We start from the raw sequence: 24,625 nt of genomic DNA, 5'->3' as shown, positions 1-24,625 counted from the left end.
TATGTTAGCAAAAATAATATATGAAAATGCATTATATCAGGGGGAAATGCTTTACAAAAATGTGTCCTGTATATTAGGCAAAATGGCATACAAAATGTATATATTTGGAGAAATTTGCACTAAAATACTGATGAAGACACGCTTTTAAAAAGAGACAAAGTGCAGACTGATGTGGAGAAGTAAATGTAAGATTGGGGAAATTAGAAAAAGAGAGCTTCATGGCCCTAGTGCAGCACTCTTAACCACTATGCCACATGTGCTAATTGAATCCCACCTGAAAATAGTGTCAACCTGGAAGTGATCTCAGTTTAAGGCAGTTACCTATGTTCCTGAGATATATATTTTTCAAAGTGCAAATTACTATTTTATTATGTACTGAGTTGAAGTCTACCTTTATGCAGTATGTTCGAAGGTTGCTGACTTTACTGATTAGATTTTAATCAAATATCTCTCTGAAATTAGATTGCAATCCTTCACTGTGCTGCAGAAAAGTATGTTAATAGGGAGCTTTTGTTCTCCAGAAAATTATAATGTGGAATCATACTTCAAAATGCTAGGGCAGAGCAAAGGGGGGGGGGAATGAAACCTGCCAGTAATTTTTAAGAAGGGAGGGCAAAGGGGTATCAAAGAAGCTAGTAAAAAGCTAAAGAACAAAGAAAGCTTTGAATCTGAAGACCAAATGTTTTCTTTTTCTGGCAGAATTGCTAGAATGCAGGTGCCCAAACATTTGCCCTCTATTCCTCTTTCTGCCTCAACTTGCTGTTAATATAAAGAGAGCTCACCTGATGATTGCCGTTTAAACATCCTCACTCTGCGAACTGTTTTCTCTTGATAATACTTCGTGCAATTGCACATTGTTTCCTCTAATAAGCATATAGTAGTTCTGTTTGTTCTCTGTTGTAATCTTTTTTGTTTTAGATTACTATATAGCATCTTAATGTTAATTTTCTGAGCAAGCCCTCCTTCTATTTCCTTTGCAATACCCGTCATTCCAATTATTATCTTTTTGTAAGATTTTTTTATAGCTCAGGTGGTGTGAACTATTTATATATCTTTTCTCTTCACAACGGCCCTACATAGTTTTCTTTTTCAGAGTCATCAGGTGAGGGTGTGCGTGCGCAGAGCTATTTGATATGCCCAGTGTGTAAAATACAGAGTTCTCTTTTCTGTGCTTGCATCTGCTGGATCACACCCTGAAAAGACTTCAGATGGGTTCTTTGAAATATATTTGGGAAGCCAATTTTCAATTGCTCGCTTTTAGCAGTGGTACGGGAAACAAGAAATAGAAGTCCTGCCACAAGGCAACCTTATGAATCTGTTCTTCAAGAGTATTAAACAACCCTTGTTAAAATTAGAACGTTGCTTAAATATTTGCCCAGCCCACAAAGGACAGAGACTGAGGTCTTCTTTCAGTACCCAGGTCTAGCTGAATAGGAATATAGGAAGATGCCTTATAAAAGGTCAGCCGTTGAGCTGGATCACGCAACACGTGCAGACTCTTCCCCGTGTCCTTCCTGCTGCTGTGCTAAACTAAACTAAACTAAACTAAACCAAGGTTTGGCTTAGCATGTTGTCCAGCTGGAACTCTCGTGGTCAAGGCCCCTCCTCACTAAATGCAAACTGTAGCCAAGAACAAACCCTGTCCTGCAAAATTCAGAGAAGTGCAAATGTTGGAGGATGGATGTGTTTTAGTTCTCGTGCTGTTTCAAATGGCGCCAATCTGGTTGGTTCACATTTAAATGCCAACTGAATTGAATTTCTCCTCCCTACCAATAGTGTTAGGGACACGGGTGGCACTGTGGGTTAAACCACAGAGCCTAGGACTTGCCGATCAGAAGGTCGACGGTTCGAATCCCCACGACGGGATGAGCTCCCGTTGCTCGGTCCCAGCTCCTGCCAACCTAGCAGTTCGAAAGCACGTCAAAGTGCAAGTAGATAAATAGGTACCGCTCTGGCAGGAAGGTAAACGACGTATCCGTGCGCTGCTCTGGTTCACCAGAAGTGGCTTAGTCCTGCTGGCCACATGACCCGGAAGCTGTACGCCGGCTCCCTCGGCCAGTAAAGCGAGATGAGCGCCGCAACCCCAGAGTCGGTCACGAATGGACCTAATGGTCAGGGGTCCCTTTACCTTTACCTTTACCAACAGTGTTACTTTCCCCCTCCCTCAAGTTTATGCTCCTTCTATAATGTTTTCTCTGAAGTAAGTACCATTCACCAAAGGTACCTTACAATGTTAATTAGAAGCTTATTCCTTGAAAGTACTGCCCCCTATCTTGCTTCCTTCCCAGGGAGGCTAGGAGATTAGCAATATTCTAGGGAAAGGGGCTTAATTGCTCCCTTAATTATTCAGTTTCTGTTCTGCACTAGGATGGAAGAAGCTTTAATTACCGGGGGTTTTATTGGTTTTCTTGTACAGCCCTCACTCAAGGCAGCTCAGACAGTAGACACAACCCTGCATAGGGTCACCAAATGAAGAAACCAGCAGTTGTGTTTACACACTGAGAAAGAATGCTCTCAACCGTTACCTTTATTCATTCCTGCCAGAGAAACAGTCACCACATCTTGAAGATCCCTTTCATTACTACTGTGCCTATTACATAACATTTGCTTGCTTCTTTCCACTTATAACCAAGGAAAACAGACCTTTTAAACATGGCAACAAATCCCTTCAGTTCGAGAATTTGTTTTACCCACATAACAAGGAAGCCTTGGGAAAAGTTGCACCATTCATTGGGGTGGGGATTCAAGTGAAGTCGTCCAGATTTCAACCCTATGATCTTTTCCTTAAATGGAAAATCTTGTATTTCAAAGAAAACCAAAACTTGTGTCTTTAATTTTGGTACAGTCTTCAAAGGTCTGTTTTTACCCCCTAAGAAATTACTAGCACATGACAACAAATATAATTATCCATTTTGCCATAAATGAGATTTAAAGCTAACAACTGAGCCTCTTGGGCTTGCCGATCAAAAGGTTGGCAGTTTGAATCCCCGCGATGGAGTGAGCTCCCATTGCTCTGTCGCAGCTCCTGCCAACCTAGCAGTTCGAAAGCACGCCAGTGCAAGTAGATAAATGGGTACCACTGTGGCAGGAAGGCAAATGGCATTTCCATGTGCTCTGGCACTTTTCACGGTGTCCCGTTGCACCAGAAGTGGTTTAGTCATGCTGGCCACATGACCCAGAAAGCTGTCTGTGGACAAACGCCGGCTCCCTCGGCCTGAAAGCGAGATGAGCGCCACAACCTCATAGTCGCCTTGACTGGACTTAACCATCCAGGGGTCCTTTACCTTTACCTTACCACATGAGATTTACAGCATCCAGTTTAACTTTGGGCATCTCCAGACATCCTTTTTATTGTGCTCATGTTGGTATTAGGGGAGTCATACGTGCTTCCCCTCTCAATACTTTCTGCACCTACAAAGGCTTTAGGGTGGTCATATGGCTTCATTTCCAATCAGCGGGTATCCTTTTATTTCCTGCTGAAATCCAATAACTTTTCATACTGTAAATGTTCTGGGGGAGGGGGTTTGTCCCACTTTTGCTGCAGCCTTCCAGACAGCAGTGATATGGTAGCATTTGGGAAGCATCACAGAACAATTAAGCAGAATAAATACACCAGTAATGTCCTATTATTGCATTAAGAGAATCTGTGGCAAAATACACCCGCAATTATCTCCAGTATGCTCCTCAATCCTGAGTCTACTCTTTGCTTTTCTCTCTGCTTGAGCATATTATTATTATGTTTAAGAGCCATGAAAGCAAAGGGTCAATATTTGATAATATTTCTTTGATAATATTGACCCTTTGCTTTCATGGCTCTTAAACATGAGCAGTCTTTGGTCCTTCTCCTTGGAGTTAGACATGTTGGTTGCTAGACACGCAAATAGGTGAGAAATGAGGGAATCGGTGTTTATGCCAGAATTTTTCTGATGCTTTGAAAGCAGAGCAAGTCCCTCCATGCAGGTCTGCGGAAACAACATTCGGTGGGGCTCTCCCAGCACAAAGTCTAAAGGGACACACACATAGTCTCTTATTTACTTCTCCTGCTCAGCTTCCTGGTGGCACCTCTCCTACTCATACTGGGAAGTGGTTCAGAAGTGGAAGGTAAACAAACAAACCATCGGAGCTGGTGTCATATGAGACATTATTATATAAGATACTTCTTATGAAAAGATTACATCTTCAGCAGTATTGTTCTCCTTACCACCACACTCAAATCTGTAGGTTACCACAATACAGTAGGTGACACACTATTGCCACTCCCTGTGGTAGAAACCAACAAAGGCAATGCTGTTGAAGCAAAGCATTTAGGATTTAGGATGCAACAATGTATGAACAAGTTTAAAGCACTTACGTTATTTGGAGGTTTAATTTTTCTTGTTTCTTTTTCAGTCAAACCATACATTTAAGGCGTACTTTTACCACTTGGATAGCCTTTCATAGAATTATAGAGTTGACTCCAAGCGTTATCTCGTCCAACCACCTGAAATGCGGGAATCTCAGCTCAGATTGCCATCCCACCTCTGTTTAAAAACCTCCAAAGGAGGAGACTCCACCACCTTCTGAGGGAGTCCATTACACTGTTGAACAGCTCTGATTGTCAGAAAGTTCTTCTTGGTGTTTAGTTGTATACCTGGAGGAGCATCTCCACCCCCATCATTCAGCCCAGACACTGAGGTCCAGCTCCAAGGGCCTTCTGGCAGTTCTCACTGTGAGAAGGAAAGTTACAGGGAACCAAGCAGAAGGCCTTCTCGGTAGTCATGCCCGCCCTGTGAAACACGCTCCCATCAGATGTCAAGGAAATAAACAACGGTCTGACTTTCAGTAGACATCTGAAGACAGTCTTGTATAGGGAAGTTTTTAGTGTTTGATGTTATGCTGCGTTTGATGTTTTAATTTGTTGGAAGCTGCCCAGAGTGGCAGAGTCAGATGAGCAACATATAAATGATAAATTGTTGTCGTTGGAATCGTCTTTCTTGTAACTTAAAGCCATTGGTTCGGGTCCTAGCCTAGCCTCCTGAGCAGGAGAAAATAAGCTCGCTCCATCTTCCATGTGCTCAGCAACTCACAGGAACTCAGTTCCGGCACCTCTAAGAGAATGAGGGGTGGGTTCATGGTGAGCTCTGGCACCTCTTTTTCTAGAAAAACAGCACTGCAATGAATAGCCTTTTAAATATTTGAAGATTGCTATCATACCTCCTCAGTCTCCTCCAGGCTCAACATATCCAACTCCCCCAACCATTAAAAAGAGGACTTGGTTTCCAGATCCTGTATCATTTTTCATTCTCCCAAAGAATCCTGAGAACTGTCGTTTAAGTGTGCTGGGAACTGCAGCTCTGTGACAAACTACCCATGATCCTTTTGGAGAAGCCAACACTTTAAATGTATGGTGTAAGGTGACCTTCTTTCTACTGTGTCTGTTTCCTTTCCTCTGATGGGCACTTTGGGTAGTTTCTCAAATCCCTGAGATTTGGTCAGCCTTTACCAGGAACCAAGCCTAAAGTGTGGCAGGTCCTGCGCTGTGGAACTCCTTGCCAACAGAAATTCACCAATCAGTTTTTGATAGATGTTGTTGATGTTTTTACTGTTGTGTTTTTAGGTGTACCATATACCACCTTGCTATAATTTCTATGGATGTGCAGTTTGTAAATATTTAAATAAAAATAAATATTATTCATTGCCTTTGTTTGTTGCTTTGTACAAAAAAGAAAAGCATCACAGCAACTTAAAAACAAGTTAAAATACAAAGAGGTAAAATAGATTAAAAACCAATAATAATAATATCTTAAAATTCCTTTCTCTTTGTGTACTTTTGAGGGTCGAAATGTATAAAGATAATGCTTTTGGTTACAATGCACAAAACTGCATTGATTGCTTTGATTTGTATCCTGCTTCTTCGCTGGAGTCTCCAAGCAGCAAGCAACATTCAGAAAATAATACAGATACAGTACAGGTACTTCACAATCCCTTTCCTGACTCCTCCCCTCTGCTGCTTCACCTTTTCAGGGCAACTGCCCTGTCATCGCCATATGATAGGGAAGTGACAAAGGGCACAGTGCATCTGATGCAGAAGCAGGCAATATCTTGTCAGGGACTGGCAGGGCTCTGAAGAGTGTGTTGCAAAGGCTGGGGGATGCTGACCCAGGAGAGGAGGCCAGCAATTTATGGGGTTTTGTGCCACCCATGAGGCATCTGTGAGGGCTGGAGGAAGGCGAATTTATTATATCCCTTCAATGTGAGGATTTCAGCCTGTGCAAGAAGACTGTCCCGGTTCTCTTTCCCCTGTGTGTTCCCTACCCCTTCCCCAAAAGTGATCTAGGAGCTTCCCCAACCCTCTGGAACAGACTTGGAAGGTGCACAAGAACAGACGAAGAGGGAGGGAATATTCCATTACACAAGGAGAAATAATTCTTCTGATGGAACAAGAGATTTACATAGCATTCCACCTTGTTTACTTTTTCTTCCTTTCTCCATCTTTGATTTCTGCAGCGTCCCTATAAGCCAGAGTTGGCATTTCACATCTAAATATTATAGACCCTTTCATTTTTCCAAGTCCTATTTAAGTGATTTGTATGTACAACAGTTCCACAAACTACTGATCCGTTATCAGGCACAATCTAAAGCACTGGTTATAAAGCCCTACACAGCTTGCATCCAAGCTATCTTAAGTACAGTGGTACCTCAGGTTACAGACGCTTCAAGTTACAGACTCCGCTAACCCAGAAATAGTACCTTGGGTTAAGAACTTTGCTTCAGGATGAGAACAGAAATCTTGCGGCAGCAGTGGGAGGCCCCATTAACTAAAGTGGTGCCTCAGGTTAAGAACAGTTTCAGGTTAAGAATGGACCTCCAGAACAAATTAAGTTCTTAACCCGAGGTACCACTGTACTATATAATCCTTCAAATGAACTTGCTCAGGGTTTGAGATCTTTGGGAGAGGCCCTTCTCTCAGTCCCGCCACCCTGACAGGCATGTTTGGTGTGGATGAAGGCAGAGCCTTCTTGGTGGCTGCTCCTAGACTTTTGAACTCCATCTCTAGAGAAGCTAGACTGGCTCCCTCCTTGTTGTGCTTCTGCCAGTAGTTGAAGACTTTCTTCTTCCAACAGGCTTTTGGGAACTGACTGTTTTTAATGAAAGGGCTAGTGCCGTGCTGTTTTAATTGCAATTATTGGAATGGTTTTAATAGACTTTATATTTGTATACAGTTGTAATTCTATCAATGTTTAATTGTGTGGTTTTTTTTACTTTTTCTGTTTGAGTGATTCTTGTTTTTATCTGTAAGCTGCCTTGAGTCCCATCAGGGAAAAAGGAGGGAGAATGAGAATAATAATAATAATAATAATAATAATAATAAATTATACACACACTCACCACCAACCTACATCCTTTGCTGAGAGAAATGACAATCCTAGAAGGGTCAGAAGAGTTAGCCAGCCAAAATTTACAACAGAATAATACTTAGCAATAACTGTATATCTGTACAGACATACTATATACTGGAAAGAAGAATCTCATTAAAAGAGATGGATAGTTAAGTGATTATTTCTGAGACTGAAACACATTAAATTATTTTAAAAGATTGGTGGGGGGGGGAATATGAACAAAGTTTATTGGTCTTTTTCTTGCCAACAGCTTTGATATGTGAGTAAGCAGATAAATATTTGGATTTTGTTGCAGATGGCTACATTTCAAGCAGAATGAGTCTCGCAGGAAGGAGCTGTGCATCACACCAACAGTAATCATCATGGTGATTTTAATTTATATATGGAATACCACCAATATAAAAATTCAGGGCTGTGCTCAGGGCTATCTCAGATTTGAGGGAGTCCTCGGGTTAACCCCCTCCCACACTGGGAGATCCTGAGACAAGGGTGTGGGACCTCAGACCCAGGAGACAAATGTGGCCCCCAACTCCTCTCTATCTGGCCCTTAGAATCCTCTCCAGGCCACACCTCCTCTCCCCACACTCTGTAAGAACTAGCCTACCGTAGAAGGAGTACATTTGTAGGTCTACCCACTTTTGAATCTGGCTCCACTCACCACTGGCATGGAGCTCTCAGAAAGGTTGCAGCCCAGAGAAGAATGGGGCTGTCAGGCTGAGAAAGGTTCCCCACTCCTCACCTGAGGGAACAGCAACAGTGCTGGGATCAGCACCAGAAAGCTGCGCCTGATTGGCAGGAGCGAGCCAGCAGTAAATCACATCGAGCAAGTCAGAGTTAACTAAGGTTACCAGACGTCCCCGGATTTACAAACCAGTCCCCATTCAAAATCCATTGAAGTTGAAAAGTGTCCCCGGATTCATTGAAAAAAATCTGGTAACCTTAGAGTTAACTCTTTATTAGCAAAAGCAGGATCTGTGCAGGAGTGTCAGGCCTAATGAGTACAGCTGCTAATCTCCAGCAAGTCTTGCTCTCATGAAGCAGTTGCTGAGACTGAAGGTCCTCGCTTCCCCACAGCTGCCTAAGTCCCCTCCTCTCCAGGGTTTTCCCCAAGCAATCTGAGACTGCACCTGTGTGAAGCTAACTTCTCCTCCTCCCTCTTCATGCCTCTTTTGGTTCAAAACAGACAACTGCCCTCTGTAAAGTAGGACACAGGGCCACCATAACCCAGCCAGCACCCCATCTTCTGACCACATCTCTCTGCCTTTGGCCCTTATTTATTTAACCTACAGCAATCAGTGCAATCTAGGAAGGATTCAGCACAGCAGCAGGTTTTTCTGGGGTGCCAGGACCCCCAAAGTTGTCATGGGTGCCACATACTGCTGCTAAGCTTGTTGTTTAAGGTGCAAATAAATTGCCCATGTTGGCACTATGAATGATCTGTGGCCTAGAAAGCTCTCTTCAGATTGCTACCTGATTATAAATAAATGAAGTTTTTACTTAATTGAAATTTACTCAGAAGGAAGAGGAATTTCAAATAAGTACCATATGAAAATGGGAGCATGTCCATGTGAGCATAATCAGACTGTGACGGCCCATTAAGGGCTTGTCCTTATATTTACTGAAATGAGAGAAGCAGTTGTACTTGAAGGTAACTAAAATAAACTTTTGGCTCATAGCTATAGGACACTGGGTATACCACAGGTGTTATTAACTCCTGTCAAGAGTGTTTCCATGGCAAAGTACAACAGCAGTTGCTTGCAATGCTAAGAAATGGCTGTGGCTCATAGGAGGAGAGTTCCATGACCAAGAATGCACAAACACCACAGGAGGTATTAAAAAAGAAACAGTAACTGTTTACAACTGATTAGTTACTTGAAAACTACCCCTTATTTATGGCAAGTTGGGTGTGTAGTGTGTGTATATTGCAAAGACGCTCACTAGGGGAAGGGAGATGAAACTGTTATAGCTTTGGGGTGGAGCACAATAACTCACAGAGTGTCTTTTAACCCAGTAACTCTGTAAAAGATCCAGGATTAGAAATACTGTATTATGGGAAATGATTTGGTAAGATCTTGCACGGGCTTGTCCTATGTTAGCTTTCTTGCCTTTGTGAATGGGCAAGAAAGATGGGAGAATGGCTTGTCCGTTCATCCTCTGTGTGACCAAGGGGGAGAAGGGAAGTTAAGCCTGCAGTTTTGGACAGAAATCACTTCCAGGTGACCTGTTTAATGAGAACTAGCAGTCTTATATCTGGCGTTGCTTGGGAATTCTAAGAATAAATAAATAAAAATACCCTGCTCCATGACCTCAGAAACTATCCTGCCAAATTTGGTTAAACTCAGTGCAGTTTTGAAATGTCAGTCTGCCATCTTGATTCAAAATGGCATCCAGCTATATCCAAGCAGAGATAAAAACTTGTTGTGATTTCAGGAACCACCTTGCAAAATGTTGTTAGATATCTTAAGAGGTGTCCAAATGCACAAAAGAATAGACAGACAAAGAAAAAAACCTGACCAAAATATATAGTAGCTTCACTTCCTTCATTTTGATTTGTTTGTGGGAAGGTTAGACAAGGTCACATCAAATACCCAGTGCATTTTCCTGCCACTTTCCTTACTTTAAAACTGTCAGTATCTTCAGCCCACAGGCAGAGGTACCTGGCCTCCCCCAAGGCAATTGAGCGAGATACTGGATGACCTCTCCGCTGCTTCTCCCGGCAGGCTAGGTCATAAACCGGCGATTTCCCTCATTAGGTGTGAGGAAAACACACCCTCTGCTTCTTTGCTTCTCTCCCTGCCTGCATTCTCCCCAGGGAGGGGAAATGAGACAGACAGGAGTCCTTTCTACATGTTTTATTCCTGTCACTCAACAGTACATAGAAATGTGACTGCACCCTTCAGTCTCCATCAGAAGAGTCACAACTCCTCCCCTGTACTTCCAGCACAGGTCAGATGACACACTGAGCTAACATCCGGTGCTCAGTACAGAGAATAGGCTCCACCTTTTCTCCAACAGTACATCTGCACTGTTTTGCATTCCAGCCATCTGGAGCTGGCTTTTGCCTTGGTGCTTTTTCCCAACAAAAACATCCATACAAATTCATGAGGAGGAGCTGGAATCCAGCTTTCAGAAAATCTATGGCCGTTTTCATCACCAAAGAGGAATCTAAATTTGCCATATAAATAGCAGACTGTGGAGTACCAATCTGTAAGGAAAGATTCAAACTGAATATGCTAATTAAACGGTACATAATTATTTAACACCAATATATAGCAGTAATTACAGAGCATACGCCACTCTCCATAAATATTATAAAAATGTCACACACCCTCCAGGAGATACAGTTTGATCAGAGACTTTCTATGTTAACCTTGGCTGGCATTATGTATATGCCACCCACAAGTTTGCTGCCCAGAAACTGCTCTGTAATTTTGTATCCAAGATTTGCTAGGTGGAAAAAAGAAAAAAGAAAGATGAATTCTCAAAATCCTTTTAATTATGAACAGGGTAAATGTTTGATCTTACCACCTTCATGCTTGCAACAAACCCAGCAAACCACCAGGCACATCTGATTTTTGTAAAAACATGCAACAGTTTTCTGTTTTAGGACAGAACCACACTCTTCTCCTTACACACTCCTAATTTATTCCTTGAATCACATAGATTACACTGCACCAAAAGACTTTTTTCTTTTCTTTTGAAGGGTTGCAGTCTCTTGGGGCAATCTCTCATGGCTGACATGGCAACAGTCCTCCAAGCATATATTTTTAATTGTGCATTCATTCTGATTCGTGCTCAGGATGATATCAGGGCAGTTATATACTGTAGAATCCTGCATTGAATACTTGACATACTGCTTTGTTTCCAATCATTGTACATCCCGATACTTCCTGCAGAAATCCTGTAACTTTTTATACCACAATTGTGCTAAGGTTTTGTCCCGCTTTTGGTTCTGTATAGTGGAACAGCATCCCTGCAGAGAGCAAAAATGTAATAACACTGGGGCAGCATTGCAGAAGTGAAATGATGTGTTGGTGGTCCTGTATAAATCCATCACTAATGCGCTGATATTGCATCAATGAAATGTTGCAGAATACACCTGGGAGTGAGAAACTAGTCTATAAGGGCTCTCTACCATGCTTCTACCATCTCCTTTGATTTTGGCATGGGCAAATATTACATTTTGTGGTGTTGTGCTGGCATAGCTATTGGCACAGCTCAATCTTAAGTGTTTGCATACTAAAATCTGATTTGCAGCAGCAAATCTTGATGAGCATGCTGCTAGATAGGTTGGTAAATGAAACAGGAAATAAGGCTTAATAAATTGAATCAGTTCCACCCACCCTACAGCCTCCTTATTTCTTCTCAAAGAAAATCTTCAGAGTCCTTTTTATATCTTAGATTATTTCTTGATGATATTGAAACTCTTAAGGCTATGCCAGCATGAATAATCAAAAATAAGGCACTGTTATAGATCACTGTGGGATGACTCAGCAGCAGTCCTATATTGCAAGGGCAGTTACTTGGAATTTGTCCCAGTTATAGATGCTAAAGCATTTCTATGTAATATCTAATTCCTATAATTTGTAATTTCCTTCCGAAGTCCTTTCAGGCACTACCTTGAATCAAATTAATATTCAGAACACAGACTGCAATTCAGCGGCACGCAGATTGCATGTTTCCAGAGAACCTCTGCATCATGCATTTGGTACTCTAAGCACAGTGATGTGAAGAAAATGTTTTACTGGAATTTCTTGTTCCTCTGCACCTGCTGATTTCATCCCATTTTCACCACCACTGTTATTTACTTCCCCTAGTGTAAATCTGTCCACAATTTCCACCTTTCTTTTCAGCGCGATTCAAATTAATAGCCAAAGTGGTACTGCCAAGAGTATGAACAGCTGTAGATGAGAGAGTTGGTAAGCATTTTATTTTTCTGACCGAATCTGCTCTGCTCTTCAAAATATTACATTGAAATACTGTAAATAACTTTTTAAAAACCCACAGGTAAAAGGTATACGTCTTGATTATTCCTCCTTCCCTCAAATTTCTCAAAATTCTTTCTGCCTATTATGTCTGTATCATCATTGTCATCATAAGGCCTGACAGAGGCATGGGGAATCCCAGACTAGGGACCTGAATGCAGCCCCCACCCCATCCTTTATTTCTGGTCCTTTAATCTCTCTCCAGGCCATACATGCACCACTTTGGTCCACACTTTTCTCAGGTGCTTTTGCCTGGCCGGAATGTGTCTTTGAACTATACTAAGGCCTCTTCACTTGATGTCATGTGCTGGCTGGACGCAGAGGAGTAGTGGGAAGCACTACCTGGGGAAACCCCAAGTAAAGAAGGCTCAGAGCGAGCGAAGAAAGTGGAGAGACAATGATGCATGGTCAGAGGGAGAAGAGAGAGCAGACTGGGGGGAGGAGGTGTTAGAAGCTAACGAGGTAACAGGGTTTAGTGAGATGGAAGAATCTGTGGTAGATAGCAGTCCAGAACTGGAGGCAGAAGGGGAGGCTAGAGAGGAAGGGGACTAAGAGACAGCAATGAGTCTGGCTGGTGAGGAAGCCAGGCTGACTCCCCTCCTGCAGTGACCAGCTCCCTTCCCTGAATGTATATGTTGTGGTGGGAGGGGGAGAGGATGTTGAAAAGTTCTGGGTGGGCGTTGGTTTCAACATTCAGTGAGGTTGCGACAGGATAAACAGAGACTTGTACATTCATTTCAAAATGGGATCTGGTATTACTTGAGTTAGTACAGGTTTGTTATAGCCGAGCCATTTCTTTGTTAGGGAGATTAGTTGATATTTTTCCAATGGGACATAATGGTTGGGAAATAGTCTGAAGATCAAGAATTAGCTAGCACAACTTTGAAAAAGTGATGCCTACCCGCTGCCAGGGGAGCAGCTGACATAAGGGTGGGTGGATGCAGTTAGGAAACAAACCAGCTTGGAACAGAGACAAGGAAAGACAGAAGCAAAGAGAGACATCAACTGAAGACTAAGCACATCTTGGGAGTCATCTCTTGCTGAAGAGCTGGTGTAGGATAGCAGGTCTGCTGCTTATTGGGCTTGCTTCCACTTATGATTGTATATTCACAAATAAATATACTAATACAGTGGTACCTCGGGTTAAGTACTTAATTTGTTCCGGAGGTCCGTACTTAACCTGAAACTGTTCTTAACCTGAAGACCACTTTAGCTAATGGGGCCTCCTGCTGCTGCCGCGCTGCTGGAGCACGATTTCTGTTCTCATCCTGAGGCAAAGTTCTTAACCTGAAGCACTATTTCTGGGTTAGCGGAGTCCTGTAACCTGAAGCGTATGTAACCCGAGGTACCACTGTATGAAATATTGTACAGATTCAGGCCGCAGCCTTTTTTATCAGGCTTTTAAAAGTTGTAACACTGGCTTTGAAAACTGACACCTTATTAATGTTATTTGGCATTTGAAGGGTTATAACTTAGTGGTAGAGCATATGTTTTGCATGCAAAAGGTTTTGGGTTCAATTCCCAGCTTCTCCAGCCAGAACTGGGAGAGAACCCTGTCTGAAATCCTGGAGAGTTGCTGCCATTCAGTGTAGATGGTACTGAGCTAGATGGGCCAATGGTCTGACTCAGTATAAGGCAGCATCCTATGCTCCTCGTAATTTGCTTTTAGGTGTGTATGTTTTGTTTTTTGTATGCTGTAACCTTGTGACAAAGGGCAAGATACAGTGTTACCTCAGGTTTAAGTACTTAATTCATTCCGGAGGTCCGTTCTTAACCTGAAGCTGTTCTTAACCTGAAGCACCACTTTAGCTAATGGGGCCTCCCAAATAAAACAAATATAGTGCTGCACATTGAAATTAAGAGCTCCTGCTAGCTGTGCATGAATGCTGCAATCCACCTGTCTCCTATCACACCGCTGCTCCTAACACACAATATAGACTATTAGCATTACTGTTATTAAATTTGTATACCGCTCTGTATCTGTACAGTGGTACCTCGGGTTAAGTACTTAATTCGTTCCGGAGGTCCGTGCTTAACCTGAAACTGTTCTTAACCTGAAGCACCACTTTAGCTAATGGGGCCTCCTGCTGCTGCCGCGCCGCTGGAGCACAATTTCTGTTCTCATCCTGAAGCAAAGTTCTTAACCTGAAGCACTATTTCTGGGTTAGTACTATAACCTGAAGCATATGTAACCTGAAGCGTATGTAACCCGAGGTACCACTGTATAAAAATGTAAAAATTATAAGTCCCCTGTGCTCTTTTCCAATGAAAGCTAACCTAGGCAATAGAAAGCTAACCTAGGTAGTATTGCCCTTGGAATTTCTTGCCACTGGTGAAGTGTGCAGGAAGTGTGCATCTATACATTCAGATCTGCGCATTGCTTATGTGTGCATAATTATTTCATTTTAAAGTAAATTCTGGAATTCTTTTAGAAATGTTAAGCAGAACACAAGCAAACAACCATCACTTGGAAAACATCAGGAAACCAAGGCTTACAAATGTTGGATTATGTGTGGAAAGAAAAGTGAACACTTTTAGCTGATGCTCACAAAGCAGGCCCACTGGTAATTCTGGGAACAAAACATAGTGTCTGGACAAACACTGCCATAAAAAGTACTAATGGATTGGAAAGCACAGGGATTTCATTTTGGCAGGCTTTCAAGGTTTAGCTCAGCATCCCAGGCTTATGTGGAACTACCGGTTTCTTTTTGTAGCTGCTTTGACATGTGGTTACATTAAATAGACTCTGTAGCACTTTCCGTCCTTGGAATAGGTTCCAATTGAAGTACATTCTACATTGCTTTTAGTAAACCAAGACCAGTATTGATGTCTTCTGCTGCCATTGTTGTCATGCAAAATAAATATGGAAGAAGGATGATGAGATGCATCCATCCTATCTAATTAGAATAGGACGCAAAGGCACAGACACCATTCTTAAAGACACTCTGACACCAGCAATGGTACTGGCCTGCTACTTTGATCCAGCAGAGTTGCTGTCTGTCAAGAGACTGCCAATGTGCAGTCAGGGCATGATCATTACAGTGCAGCTCACATGAGTCACTTGAATGTCATCACCAAATCACAATTTGCCAGCTCATTCTTTTGCATTGGCTCAGCTAACAAATCTAAAGTACACAAGATTCTTGCAGCACTGTGTTTCCTGTAGAATGTAGACTCATGCCATTTTTAGGTGTACAGCTAATGGCTTTTCAAATATTGTTTCAAGGCACAAAGTACGGATGTGATGAAAATCTGTTTGCAAACATATGTATCATAAAGATACACTAACTGGAAAGCTGTAGTTGGTTGCAGCCCTCTCTTGGCTATACATGCAGCAGCAAATATGTCTGGCAACATGAGAAATGGACTTCAGTTTCAATATTAATAATCCCAGTGAAAATTCTACCACACCTAGTTTTATGTGTTCCTGACTGATTTTCATCTGAGTCAAGCCCACACTTTTCCTGGACTGTTCCAAAACTCTTGCAACTATCCTGAGAGTTTCTCCTTAAAGTTCCAGAGATATCAGAACAACATTGCTGTCAAGATACAATAGGCACCCACTATCTGCACTTTTCAGAAACAATGGAAGACACTGTTGTTCTGATAAGCCTTCCTAGCTGGCTGAATACGTCTCTACCATAGGTGTCCATTTTGGATTGATTTTTAACTCCTCTCATTGTTTTTGTACTGTTTTGTAAATGGCTTTTAAATTGTTTTTATTATATGTTATAAATCAACTTGGAACATATGTGGAAGGTAAGATATTTCCATTTATTCAGGCTTTTGGCAGTTAAATTACAATCTGCTGTGGTGTTCATAATAATGTTTCAGGGTACGTTCCTCTTAAGGAAAGAATAAAGGCTTAAGAATTCTGGTTATTTATATTTATTTATTAACTACTTAGATTGCCAACCTAGTTTGGGTATTGCATTAGAGTTACTGGTTCCTGCCCCTCCTGCCCAAATTTATTATATAATGCAGGAAAATTGTGTGACTTGAAAGATTTGGTTTCTGTGCTCAACCTGCTTACAATTTAAAATAGCAGCTTTGGCTTCTTGAATATATTTGTTTAGAAAACATTTGCACTCAAAATCTTCTGGGGATTATCTGCCCTGCAATGCAATGCAGGTGGGCCAGCTGCAGAGCATTAAAAAGCGGAGCACAGATGGGAGGTCTGGCCTCAAAAGGAAGTGGGGAGGGGAGGTAATACCATTTGGGTGGGGATAATCCTGGGTTTAGAAGGTGAGACAGGGTAGGGTTGGTTGGGCAACACAGTGGAAGGTTAGCTAATTACTCAAGCTTTTGGCTGAATTCCTCGAAAATAGCTTACAGTCTTTTGCGTGTTAAGTGTAGTTTCAAAAGTGTGGCGTTGAAATTACTGTCATTTTCTAACTTTAGATACTGGGTGTCCAAAAACAGTAAACAAAGTGTATTTTCACCACCACAACAGCATATCATAGGCGTATTTATTCCTAACCTCCCCTTTTTTATATTTCTTCTGGATGGAAAAGCAACACCGAATTATTACTTTCCCTGCAAGGGAAGCTTTGCAGCTAACCACTCCCATAAGTAGTCAAAAGTTTCAAAAGAAGAGCATTTGTGTGTGAAAAGAATACAGTACTGGATACCTTTAGTGTTTGCAGTAGTATTTGTTTAATTCATAAACATGGTGCTACTTTGCAAAGAAGTCTTCCCCTTCTACGCTATACAGACCTGCCCTTGAAACATACTTTGGGACCGGGTCAAATACATGTTGGCAATGTAAAGAAAAAGAAGGGACTTTTTATCATATGTGGTGGGAATGTAGAGAAGTTAAAAAAAGGGGGGAAATGATATATAATGAATTGAAGAAAATGTTTAAAATGACATTTGTAAAAAAAACCAGAAGCATTTTTGTTAGAGATTGTAGGACGAGACCTGCCAAGGAAAACAAAGAATTTATTTATGTATGCAACAACAGCGGCAAGAGTCTTGATAGCACAAGGATGGAAGAATGAGGAAACCCTGACAAAAGAACAGTGGCAAGAGAAATTGATGAACTATACAGAACTGGCTAAACTGACATACAAACTACGAGATAAGGACAACTGTGACTTTAAAGAAGAATGGGAAATTTTCACAAAGTACTTAAAAAGACAACAAAATGAATTGGACTCCTTGGCAGGTTTTGAATAAACATACACAAATTTATCGATTGATAACATGGTAGACAGATAATGTGAGGATTTGTATAATTTTATAACATGCAGAGAATAATATGGGCTGAGAAATCAGAGAGAGGAGCTAAGGGAAGTCTCGGGGGGGAGGGAGGGTTTGAGGGGGGCTGAAATAATCAATATGATATGTTTTGATATGTTGTTATGTTGAAATTGCTAATAAAAACATGGGGGGGGGGGAGAAACATACTTTGGGAAACTGTAGATATAACTGTATAGAAAATTGCCTTAGACTAAGTTGTACGCTGACTGGCATTGGATCTTCAGGTTTTCAGATGGGAATCTTTCTGAGCCCCAGTTGGAAAGGTCAGAGGCTGAACTTTGGACCTTTTGCACACAAAGTATGCACTCTACCCCTGAGCTGCAGACCTTCCAAAGTATACACTGAACATGCATACAAACTGTATGCACGCTTTTTCATAAGTTGTGCATGAGGGTCCAGTGCAATCTCCTACACATGCTCAGTATCTCTTCCCAGTGGGATCATAGAAACTGCTTTATTCTGAGTAAGACATTCTGTTCATCTAGTTCAATATTGTCTACACTGACTGGCAGTGATTCTCTAGGATTTCAAACAGGGGTCTCTTCCCAGCCATACCTGAAGAAGTTGAGGAGTTATGCTGGGACCTTTTGCATGCAAAGCACTGAGTCACAGTCCTTCTTTTGGATGTGTGGCAGATGTCACAGTCCTAACATAGTTCCAACGATTAGTTAATCCATGCAAGTAAAGAGGTATAAAGGGGCTGAATAAGGATTATGAAGCTGTATTGACATTACCTGTGTTCGTGTAATGGAGTCTTTAGTGGTTTCACTAAAAGATATGTTTCATTCTGTTCATTTGTTTACGTATTCTGTGAAGGCATTCAGCAAACAATATAAGCTTTAAAACACCTACAGTTCCTCTTTACTTCAATTTTGAACACTGTGAATGTCCAGCACTCATAAAAAACCTATTCTAATAGGATTTGGTTTAAAACCAACACACCTCCCATTCAAAATAAAGAGCACATATAATCCTTTGCATTGTTATGCTTCTCTCTCTAACATGCAAAATACAAATCATGGTTTTGCATGAACAAATATATGCATGGCTTTATGGAATGAATATTATGGTCTCATTGCTTTGCTGCTGGTTGTTCTGCTGCTGCTGCTGCTGCTGCTGCTGCACTACCCATGACTAAACCTTGGTTTGGCTTAGTGTTACATCCAAACATGTGGTTGTGGTTTGTCTCCACCAGACAAAATGCAAGAGGTAAGCAAAGAACAAGCTTTGGTTATGGCTCATGGTTTGTCTGGAACAAGACAAACCACAAACCTGGGTTCAGACATAACACTAAGCCAAACCGTGGTTTAGTCACAGATAGTGCAGCAGCACCAAGGGAGGAGTGCTACATACACAGTCTTCAGTCTGAAAACCCACACATAGTTTGGCTTAACGTGATGAGGAAACCAGATCAATGTATGACATCAGCAAAACAGTTTAGACAAAGAGACCTGAATTAGTTTACTATAGTAGATAAAATAGTCTAGATAAAGTAGCCATACTTGTTCTGATCAATGTATGTCGTAATGTTTGTAGAGCTGTGAATAGTATTCAATTAGTAGGAGTGAGATTGGGCAACAAACATCTAGCCAAGCAAGAATAGTGTTCATTCCAAAAACCTTTCTTCAATAGTGAACTCAACTTTTCCCATTCAGGAATTGCAGTTATGTAAACAGCTGCAGCACTGAATTTCCTGTCATGTTTCTCTTGCTGGCACAGGAGCCAGATTAGCTAGGGAGTTGGCAACTATAGGTAATATGCATCTAGCCACTTTCTCCATCTTATACTGTGGGGATGCAATAAAAAAATAGCACCCTTGTGCAAGATTGTGCAAGAGGAAGCATCTGCTGACTTGTTCCCCCACACGCCTGGGTCAGTGTCGCGCTGCCTAACCGCAAAGCTTACGCGGCTGTCATGCTGTCTGGTAGAGAAGTTATTCTAAGAAATGCAAACCCTAGCTGTTTTCCACCCGAGTGCTACACGTGTATATGCAACATGATGTAATGTGCGCAAGGCTAATAAACATGCAAGGCTGCTGGGGGAGAGAGCTCACTCCTTGCTTAAACCTTCACCCATGACTCTTCGTCATTTTTCCTCCGCACCTGGTGGGCTGGTTTCCCGACAAAATACCTTCATATGTATGCCTGTATCCATGATTATAGACACCCAGCATTCTGAAATAAAAACTTTTTAAAATATTTGTTATCATTTTCAAATAATAAACATACAACGCAACCTAGAGAAGAAATCACACTTTCACAATCATTATGCGTATCCATATTTTCTAAATAAGAAGTTGCAATTCTCAAAGTGGTTTAACAATCAGTCCCTCTTCCTAGGGAACTCTAGGAATTGCAGGTGTGTGAGGGGAATAGGGATGCCTCCAAAATTCTCAGCACCCTTACCAACTGTAGTTCCCAGGATTCTTTGGGGGAAGCCATGACTGCTAAATTGGCATAATGGTGCTTTAAATGCCTGGTGCAAATGTAGCTTCAGTATTTCGATGGAGACAGTTGCAGCAGAAACTGTGCAGGAGTCTGGGTAATCTCAGGCAAAATTTATTGAACTGAGTTCTCTAATGTGCATATTTTGTTGTGTTTCCCCTGGTGACAGCCACAAATTTAGCATATGTAGCATTTATTATTATGGAAGTGGAGATCTGTTAACTATCTGTATGACATGCAGGTAATTATTAAAGGGAACCCAAAAATGTGGAAATTCTGCTGATGCTGATCTCATGATTCTGCATTTCAAGCCACCAGATAATAGCAGAGGTGGAGGGAGCAAAATGGGTGTTCTGTGTGGTTTGTGGAGATTGTATTATTAGAATGCTGGGGTGAGGATTAGTTTCACATACTGAATTGCGCAGTTCCTGTATGGTCTTTGCTCTCTGACTCATTACCTTCCTTCAAAGTCGAAGGGTAATATCTCCTTACTTGACAAGCCTGTTATAAAGACAAAAGTCCATTAATGACGGAGGTGCTCAGGTGAGAGTTTGCTTTAAAATTTAACTATTTGGTGGAAAAAGTTGATGTAAAGCAGAGGTGGAACACAGAAGTCACATTCTACTGGTTAATAGACAAAGAAAAACTACTCAAATAAGTATACAGCAAGAGTGTAAAAATGGTCTAAACAAAGACTCCTGACAACAGTGCAGCCAGTCTAAGGGACACAATTTTTCATCTCTTTCCTTCGGAACTTTGGTGCGTCTCCTGCATTCTAGCCACAATGCTTACTTAAAGAACTGCCTGGCATCTTTCTGGAAATCATCACAACTTTAATGCACAAGCTAGGCTGTGTCCATTTATAGTAATACCATCTTCAATAATACCACTGCTGATCACAGGAAAGAAATGCCGCAATGAAAAAGAAAACTGAGTTTGCTTCAGCTCAGATGAACAGAAAAGTTTGCCCTGGGAAGGATTTTTTTAAGAAAAGAAAAAGCAAATAGAAAAGAGGAGATTGGGATCAAATTTCCCCATCGAAAGTAAATGCACTACTGATAGGCTTTTGTTGAGAATAGAATTTTTCTTACATATTTATAAATAAAAGCTCTTAATGTGTAGGGTTTTTTTCTTATTCTACAGAATTTGTTTTATTTATTTAGTAAATTATGTACACTTCATCTGAGGATCACAGGGCGGTTTACAATATAAAAACACAAATGTACATAATATAGAAACAAACAAAAAGAGTAATACAACCCTTCCCAGCCATTGTACAGCATATCGCACTGAAATAATATGAAAAGGGTTGAAAGTCCTGAAATCACAAAACAAGCGTTGTTTCTGGGCTAACTGATCTGTTGTCAACTGTTGTTTGAAATATATAGTGGAATTTGCTGATCAGCTGTATGTGATCATTTAGTGAAATAATCTCAGTTTGGGAGGGAGAAATTAAAATTCTCATACTATAAAGTTATACCCTTCAATGCCTTATAAACCATTAAATGACAAAACAGGTTATATTATAAGCAAGTTTTGTCATGTGACCGTAAAAAGTTATATCTATAACTATAAAAAATAATTCAAGGACCGCTGACTTACAGAAACATCCCCATGCCTTTTGATGTATGTGGAATATTGACTACATAATTTTGGCTCCACATAGGTGTTGGTAACTTTATAAATTTATTAGCAGGGCTTTTAGCACAGGCCTGCTCTTGAGCTTTTCCTGAGGGGGAAGGTGAATTGTGCTTAAAAAGGCAATGTAGCATTAATTCACTGTGACCAAAGGCAACCCAATAACTGTTTATCTCACACTGGCTCATATGAAGTAATTTGAATTTAAAGCTAAATATTGCTGTTGCTTAATATTGAGCCTTACGCAGGGCATAAAATGGCCAGAAGTGGCAAGCAACAATTTCATTAACATTCTGTGCGAAGAACATAATAGCTTGGCTGTTTTGATCAACAGGAACCTGTTGTCCAAAAAACCCCCAAACAAACAGGGTGACTTATGGTATTTATTTTGTTCTTATTTCCTAGTCCGTCCCAGATTCTCAGGATGGCACCCTGATGATCTCATGTACCAGCCAAACAATTTTGTTGAGGCAAAGATTGCAGGTGGCCATTCACTGAGTGACTGGAATTTGGGTATCCATACTGTACACTCCTATCCACTACATCTGGATAATGTACTCCAGATAAATGGGGCACACTTAATTCAAGCCTCTCCTCACTCTCCTCACAGCCCTTTCCCTGTAACGCTGCTGTAGCCAGCATTGCTCATCTGCCACACAGGCAAAATGGCTGGCCTGGGAGAAGGGGCTGAGGTAAATCTGTCACCGTTGCTAAGCAACCGCAAGGCACACTTCCTAGGCACTGCCAAGCTGGCTGTTCAATGCTAGGCCTACCAAGCCACGTGGAAAATGGGGCAGCCATTCTTGTCTCAAGGACTAGCACCACTTGTAGGAGTTTTCTGAGGTAAAATTTCCCCTTGACCACAGGTATTTATATAATATCCTGACCTCAAAGCTTTCAATGCTAAGCATGACGTCCTTATTTCCTTCCAGGTTTAGGCCCTTGGTACAGAAGACATACTTCTGGTGGGACCACCGGTTGTTAGTAAACATCAGCCGTGCAGAATTGAAATTCCGTGCGCAGCTTCCTCGAGGTGAACATTTTTACCTGTGAAATATTGTCAAATGTATTTCCATTCACAGATAATACAGATGGTCCTCGTTACGCTTCTCACTTCTGCTGCCCAGTCACATTTGTACAGTTGCAATCACACACCCCCTTTCTGTGTAAAGTCGCCACCGTTTTCTCACTAGCCTTGCTCCTCTGGCTTTAATAACATTTGGCAAAGATACTTAGCATGGTGCGGAGACAAAAATGGTGGAAATAGCTTTATGAATTGCTACTGGTCTGCATATCGGGCTACTGTCAAGGCCCAGGACTAGTTCTGATTCATTTCATTTGTTTTTATTTTTCAAAATGACATTCTTATGTATCTTTTCTCCTGCTCTATAATCGTGTTGAAAATGTCTTACTAGGACTCTTAATACATGTGCAGTCCAATATTAGGCCTGCTTACTTGGAATTAAGCTCCATTGCTCAATGGGGCTTACTCCCAGGTAACAACTAGTCCTATCTATGCCTACTCTGAAGGAAGTCTTAGGCCTCATCTGCATTATACACTGAAAGCAGTTTCATGCTGCTTTCAGTCACAGCTTCTCTTCCCTCCAAAGTATCCTGGGAACTGTAGTTTGGTAAAGGTGCTGAAAGTTGTTAGGAGGTGCCTATTCCCCTCTCAGAACTACAACTCTTAAGAGTGGTTGTCAACTTTTCCCTTTTCTTGTGAGGAATCCTATAAGGGAATTTCCCTTTAAAAAAGGGAAACGTTGACAGCTTGTCAGCTCCTCTTCCTAAGGAACTCTGGGAATTGTAGTTTTGCGAGGGGAATGTGTGTTTCCTAACAACTCTTGCCACTGTTAACCAACTACAGCTCCCAGGATTGGGGGTGGAAAGGAAGCCATGGCTGCTCTAAATGCGTAGTGTGGATGGCGCCCTATTGAAGTCAGTGGGATTTACTCCCAGGCAAGTCGAATTAGAATGGCAACCTGAGCATGCCTAGGGATTCTAGCCTTGGTTTATTTCCAATTAAGTAACTTCAAGCATCACTGCTATAACTTGTACTTTGCTCTCTGGATACATGATGGTCTGGGAAACCTGAACTAATTTAGTGCAGGTTGGTCACTGCTCTCTTACTTGAAGGCTAGGTGGCCTTTTTAAGTCACTGTCTTTAACCCTTCAGCTAAATTGCTGGCAGTCACCCAAGTACATTTCTGGGCAGGGCTGCCAACTTGAATAAAATATTGGAGGGGCAGGTAAGCCCCACCCTGCATAATTGTTCACATGACGCTACGTGCACATACTATTTGAATGCCAATGCCCATCAACTGGGGGGGGGGCAAATATTTTATTGGGGGCAGCGAAGGAACCTCGGTCCCTAGGAGTTGGCTCTTATGTTTGCGGTGGGTGGGGAAAGTTTGAAGGACGACAGCTGATATGAAAAGTGCACCACGGAGGCATAAGAAACCATGAAAGAGGATCCTTGAAACGCTGAAAAGAGCAGGAGCAGTTAGAACGATCGGATTCTGCCCCTGTTTGATTCTAAAGGGAGTTCCTTCTTTTGAAGAACCGTTTAAGGTAGCCTGAAGATCAGGAGCAGGATTATCCAGACAGGAGCTGGCTCGTTTCCTTGCAGAATCCGCTCCCCAACTCTCTCCACTCTCTTAATTGCAACGCGAGTTCAGTGCATGCACCAACCCGTGCCTTGATCCCTGTAGCAGATCCCTCCTATCCCCACCTTTAGTGACAGACTGTGGAGCAGGGCTTCCCACCCCGCTCGATTAATTTTTTTCCTCCCCTCATTTTATTTTTATTTCCCTTCCTCGGTCTCAACCGGTTTTTCTAGCCCAGCCTTCTTCGCATAGGAGCAGGGCTAGGCTGACTCACTGTTTGGAAATGGAGTGGGCGTGTGTGTGAATGTAAG

At 41.7% G+C, this 24,625-nt stretch overlaps 1 long non-coding RNA gene across 2 annotated transcripts; it reads right to left on the bottom strand.

Annotated features, from left to right (window-relative positions):
- Positions 1 to 10,646: 10,646 nt before the first annotated feature.
- LOC308485079 lies at positions 10,647 to 23,820 on the bottom strand. Of its 2 annotated transcripts, none has more exons than XR_013990320.1 (4): positions 22,756 to 23,820; positions 20,484 to 20,571; positions 18,361 to 18,434; positions 10,647 to 12,280 (listed from the first exon to the last, which is right to left on the bottom strand). It is a non-coding gene; the product is annotated as an uncharacterized lncRNA (long non-coding RNA). The 2 variants fall into 2 exon arrangements; XR_013990321.1 differs by lacking the exon at positions 22,756 to 23,820 and adding an exon at positions 21,673 to 22,303 and having other exon boundaries at positions 10,675 to 12,280.
- Positions 23,821 to 24,625: the final 805 nt, after the last annotated feature.

This window comes from Podarcis pityusensis, assembly GCF_964106645.2.
Source record: "Podarcis pityusensis genome assembly, chromosome: 9".
NCBI classification, from domain to species: Eukaryota; Metazoa; Chordata; class Lepidosauria; order Squamata; family Lacertidae; genus Podarcis; species Podarcis pityusensis.
This window is presented reverse-complemented; position numbering and strand designations above follow the sequence as displayed.